The following is a 6,350-nucleotide window of genomic DNA, read 5'->3' as shown; positions in this document are numbered from 1 at the left end:
AACCATGACGTGATGGGTGATTTTTGATACCGAATTTGAATTCAGCGCCCCAAAATCCATAGGAATACGTGTGCCTTATTACCAGATCCGCACACTTTTTTTTGTGTGGCTGTGTAATTTTGTTTGACTTTAACAAATAATAAAATAAATAATATGAGCAAAATAAATCACAAAAATATAAAGTTCGAACTGCTTTCAAAATGTATCTCAGAATTAAATTTTATTCATATTAAACTACATATTTTCATGACTTTTTCTTTTTTGAAATAATTAGTAATAGTTACTCTTATTTTTTCACATATTCTTTTTTGTTCATTTGCAAACAGCATCAAGTTTTTTATTATTTTTGCTTTTTCTTAATGCAATTCATTGAAAAAGATAGACCTACTTTTTGTGGTGCTATCTGTTGGCTTAATTTGACCGACATTTCCCCTCCGGATCGTAAGAAAACTATTACTACATACACATACACGGTCGAGGTTGGAGCTGAGCTCGACCGAAGAGCAGCCTTGCCCTTGCCACACCTTGTCTATAGCTTCGCCATGTCATGCCCATTAGTTTAAATAGCGCACTGAATTGCGCAGTGGGAGTTTTATAGCTATAGTAAGCTCTGGCTGTTTACATGGTTGTTTAGTTGCTGGAGACGTGTCACGACTCAGACGTCTGACGCAAGAAAGAATTCACTAAAGTTTTCAACGGTAAAAGGTATTTATTAAAAGAAAAAATAATCACTTTCCACAAATTAAACGATGGATGCATTTTCTCGCATAATTAACCTCGAAAATATGTTTTATTTGTAAACGAATGTTACTGCGTAATTAGTATGTCAGAAAGACCGGTGCGTTTATACCTGTCTCATTTTACCGACTTATGAGCCCCTCTATACAATACTTGTTGCTGGGCAAAAAAGTAATTATAAAGTTTATGATCTAACGGTATAAAATTGACAGTTTGTGTTGCCGGCCCAACCCGAAACGACCTTCAAACAAACCGCGGTGAAAAAACCCGTCAGGTGTGATGTCATGTTCGATATAAAAATAGAACAAAGTTCAAGTACTTATAAAATTTGTTTGGGATAAAAATAGCTTACGATAAATTTGGTCAAATGTCAACTTTGGTGATTAGTTTATCATATTTTGTTCCACAACAGTAACCATCAAAAACTGGTTTAATACACGTTTATTTTGATTACTTACGTGCGTCATACCATAAAAGGAATGGCTACAATTTTTTTACATCTTTTGTTATTCTTCGCACGTTTATGAAAAGATAAGTTTCTTTTTTTTTTTTTTTGTTAGTAAAATCCATTTTTTTTTAAAGAAAACGATTTTTTTTAATTTAATTTTTTTATTTTTCGGCCTTCTATTTTGACTCGTAATGCGTTTATAATATCTCAGGCTTATGTTTTATATTAACTGGGATTTTAAAAAAATTCATGAGCTTGCATGGTTTTGACAGCAGTCGCTTTTTAATGATCTGTGCCTCGAAAAATTTTGACTCTTCCAAATTTTGCTTATTGTGTTATCTAGAGCTTCATTCAATCTCGAATGTACTTTCTCATTTTTTTTAGAAGATTTTTTCTCTTCTGAAAAATTGATTGCGATGAACTTGCCTCAAAATCCTTCAGCTAGTAACCTATTTTATGTAGAGTTTAAAAAGAATTTGTCGTGCTTGTTAGAGTTATTATTATTAACATTTTCTTATAAATCAAAAGATCCAAACCTTTTTTTCTGTTTTTCATATTTCTGGGCGTACTACACAATGTTTATGCAATATCATAGTTACAAATTGTATATTCAAGGGCATGTAATTCATATACTCTTTCATAGACATGATATTATTCTTGCTTTTAAATTTTCCAGATTTTGTAACATGTTTATGTATTTAACTTGGAATTGTTTAAAATTTTTAAAATGCACCTACTTCGTAGGGTGGGTTAAAAATACAACATTGTTTGAAAAACGACAATGTTCAGTGTTGAAAATTTGTTATTTAAAAAAAAAAATAAAAAATGGCGTTAACGATATTAAAATGAAGTAAAATGTTTTTAATTTTTAGAAAAAACAAAATTTTCTGGTGGGTACACAAATTCTGGTAATTTTTTATATGTATAGTTTATTCTACTGCCGTACAAACTAAACAGGTACGTTTCTCCGATTTTACTAGAACTGAGAAATTCGAGAAAAACTTTTTGCCCAAACAACTCTAATATCGAATGAAATTCTGGAAAATTAACGTACACTATTCGAGTAAAAATATTTTGCAATGAAGCATGGATTTTTAAAACAACAATTTCACAGCCTCAAAATGAAAGAACAAAACTTACCTAACCGACCCTGTGTTTTCAGCGGCAGTTCCGAACTTACCCGAACGATTATCGCTAGTGTATACCCGAATATAGCCGGGACTTTTTCCCGTGGATTTCACACAAAGTTCTTTAGGTTCTTTTTCATGTATATGCTGAAGACGTATTATATTCCTTGTACACATTTTAGCTCACGCAGAGTGCTTTGCGTATTTTTTTATGTTGCATTTTTCAACTTTCTTGACTTTCTTCATTTATAAAGAATCGTTTTTTTTTTCAATAAATATTAAGAATTAATCATTTTTATTAACACTGCAGCTTTCTCTTACGAATCCGACAGTACTAAAAACTGATTTTTCAAAAAAATGTCACTTGTGTATCTCTTTAGTTTAGACGGAAGTGTACTGCAAATGCGAATACCAAATTTTTAATAGAAAAAATAATCATAACTTTGATTCAAGTTAAAATTGTTTAAAATAATCAAAAATGAAGTTCTTATTGATTTGATTAACTTTGATATAAAATTGTCTTCCCATATTAAAAAAACTTCCCTTTTTACTTTGAATATAAGATATTTGAAAATACAAATAAAAAAAAAACTTTAAAAAGAAAGTTGAAGCTTATACATTTTGAAACATGTTGAAAATGTGGGTACCGGAAACAAAAGTTGTTATCCAATGTAAAATTGGAACAAATACAAAATATATAGTAAATTCGAGAATAACTACATATTAAAAAAGAGAAGTTTTAAATTTAAATGCACAAAGTTAAATAATTAAAAATGGAATAGTCCAAGTTCTTTATAGGAGTGTTGAAACGTTTCAAACTAAACTAGTATATAGAATTTAAGTAAAACTGTCAAGTTAAAATATGTTTACGCTGGATCAATACAAACGAAGTATTTTTTAATCTAGAATATTTGAGGCGCTGAAACTTTAACTATTTTTAATAGGAGTTTAAGAGCATTGAAAAGCGTGTTTACTAATTAAATGCCAAATATTTGACGGAAATATTGAATTAACTTATATGAATACATATAAGTATCACGATTTTATTATTAACGATAGTATTTAAAAAAAGAGAAAATATTCTTGGTTATGTTTATGGAGCCCATTTTTCTTATACATCCGTAAATGAATTTCCAGCGTAAGTACATCCATTTTTAAAATATTTTCTTGAATGGCTAGAAATCATTTCAAAAAACAAACTATTTAAAATTGTTTAAAAGCAGAGTGGCTATCCACCCGGGAGAGAAATAATACACCGGTATATTATTTTCAAAATGTTTGGACTTTCTAGTAATTAAATGTTAAAGATTCAGAATATTTCTTGCAATATTTAAAATTGTACAATTTTAAAAGGTGAAAATGAGAGTGATTTTTTATTTTACAGAAATCACATATTGTAGTAAAAAAAACTATCCAGTCGTTTTAAATGTCTAATTTTTAAATTTTAGTTTTGAATGTGCAATTCTAAAACAGTTTAGTCTTTGAAGCCTTGAAACTAAAGTTTTTTCTGAAATTAATTTTTGGAGATTTCGAATGTTAAATTTCACAATATTGTAGTTTTAAATTTAGATATTCAAAACTTCAGGACCATTTCGATATTAAATATTCCCAAATTTCATATCAAAAGCCTTGTTGGTTAGATTTGAATTTGATTATCTTAGGTGTTTATAAACCAATTTCGTATGAAAATATTAAAACTGTAGAATTGCAAAAAATGAAATCATATAACCATACTGTTTTATATTCTTTATTTTAATTTTAAATGCAATATCTTAAAATTGTCCGATTTTTAGTTGAAGATTTAAACAAATAAATCATTTCAAATTGAAAAAGGTTTAATTCGAAAATTTCTAGAATGAATAATAATTCTAAAGGAACATTTGAACATAAGAAATAAAAAATGTAGTTTAAAATAAAAAAATGATAAAAATTAAGCTACATATCTGAAATTGATACATCAGTAACTGGATAATTTCAATACTTTTAAATGGTTATAATTATTTTAGAGTTTTTAATTTTCATGATGATCGCTAAATGCTTAATTCTTCCCATTCACAGATTTTATTTTACAATTAAAATCGAATTGGTTGAATTTTAGAAAGTAAAATTAGCAATGTAAAAACTATTAATTTTTAAGCGATTTAAATTTACTTCAAATAATTGAAATTTTAAAGGGCGTATAAAAAAGTTTTAATAATCTATTTTTGATGACCAAATTTTGCAATTTTAAATGAACTTCGCATTTGTTCAGTTTTAACGTTTCAAGGTAGAAATGTTTTCATTTTTAATGTTTCTCATTAAAAATTATTATTTATTTTGAATGTTTTTTTTAGAACTATGCAATTAATTTTTTCATTTTAGAAAAATTGGTTAAATCAGCTTTAATATTAAATGATAATTTTATTATGTAATAATAATTTAAAATTCTAAAATTTTAGAAGTTTTGACTTTGAAAGATTTAATTTAGTTTTCAATATTAAATTGTGAAATTGTAACCGTTTTAAATTTAATATTACTCATATTCAAAAGTTTTAATCCTTCTGAATTTTAAATGAGCCAATTTGCAATATTTGAATCCTAAATTATTTAATTTTTATGCACCTGAAGTTCTGAATGTTCAAAATAATGAAATATGTTTTCCCAATTCCGTTTTATCCACAAATGTTGATCCAACTACAATTACTATGTGGCAATATAGAATTATATTACCAACCTTTTTTCCGATGATGGGTTTGTTGCATAAAAGGTTCCTGAAAAATCAAATACACGTTGCAATAAAAGGACTTGTTTGAATTCTCATTTTTAATACAGTAACAAAAAAAAGTTAATTTAAATTTTAGCGTAGAAATAATTTTTCTTCCCTTCACGATTTTTGTTGTTGAAATTATCAACGTTTATTGACAAAAATATTTTTATAGTTCATTTACTGAATAATTGTCTACCTCAGTGCGATATTATAACAATAAATTTTAATTTTCTATTAACAAAATAATTTGTTTTGTATTCAAACAGGTTTGCGTTTAAACCTGTTAAATGTTGTGACTTTGAAATTGTCAGCTGACACATATCTATATAACCTCGAAAATAAATGTTTCCAATCAACTTTTCTTGTACCGGAGTCAGCAACGCGTCCTCTCGGAAGTGGACTTCTGTCTTATCTTTAAATGATAATTACGATTTCACCGAATGTTTTTTCGCTATTGTTGGTCATCTAATTATTTACTGCTACTCTTCAAAATAAAATAATACATTTCAAGTTTCTTTTGGTAATTTATTTTCCGCAATATAAATAAAAAATCGTATTAGCACTGTTTATAGTCTACAAAACCGTCCTGTTTTCGAAAGTTTTATCTAAAATCATACTAATTTCGTGATACTCCAAATCAAATTCAAATTGTTCAATTTTTAACGCCTCGACTTAGAAATGATACAATTCAACTTTTTCCCAATTAAATTGTCCAAAACCGTTCGTATATATTTTTTTAATTCCAGACGCTCACAATTTAAAATTATTGTTCAATGATTATTGTTTCAAAAATATTTAAAACCTTATAATTAGAAATTGGTTTAAAAATAGATTTTTAAATTTGTATATTTTTTTAGGAAATAGAAATCCAGAGTGTAAAAGTTCATGTTTAATCTTTCAGTCAGACTTTTTATATTTTCGTGAGTGGATTTACATAGACCGAAGTATATCCAATTTAAAAAAAAGAACTTTAATGGTCAGCAATAATTTTTAATTATTTAAAAATATCAAATTTATAATAAAAAGTTTTTTTTACGTAAAAATTAATGTTTAATCTTTCCCCTATTTTCTCCTTTTCGTTAAAAAATTATAATATTTCCTCTTTTTGAGCCCCTCTTGCTCTTGCAAGTTTTTAAGAAATTTAACGTCCAATAAAATATTTTTCGTGATCTAAAGAAATTACGGCTTGCTTGTGGTCATTAGAACTAAGGTCAAAAACTTTACATGTATTACGTAATTTTTGCTCAATACATTTTTTCATGAATTTAGTTCTCATCCAAAATTAACGCGG

General features: G+C 27.1%; 1 protein-coding gene across 2 annotated transcripts in view; it reads left to right on the top strand.

Annotated features, from left to right (window-relative positions):
* The first annotated feature begins 537 nt into the window (after window positions 1-537).
* Window positions 538-6,350, top strand: part of LOC117168794 (saccharopine dehydrogenase-like oxidoreductase) — a 28,842-nt gene continuing 23,029 nt past the window's right edge. Inside the window, exon 1 of one of the 2 annotated variants that reach the window (XM_033354608.1) lies at window positions 538-705. The gene's annotated coding sequence lies outside the window, so the exon portion shown is untranslated. Of the gene's footprint in view, window positions 706-917; window positions 1,013-6,350 lie in introns of those variants that run through there. The other variant, XM_033354609.1, reaches the window with a different exon arrangement.

Source organism: Belonocnema kinseyi, chromosome 3, assembly GCF_010883055.1.
Source record: "Belonocnema kinseyi isolate 2016_QV_RU_SX_M_011 chromosome 3, B_treatae_v1, whole genome shotgun sequence".
In the NCBI taxonomy this organism is placed as follows: Eukaryota; Metazoa; Arthropoda; class Insecta; order Hymenoptera; family Cynipidae; genus Belonocnema; species Belonocnema kinseyi.
The sequence above is the reverse complement of the archived record's forward strand: the minus strand, read 5'-3'. Positions and strand labels throughout refer to the sequence as shown.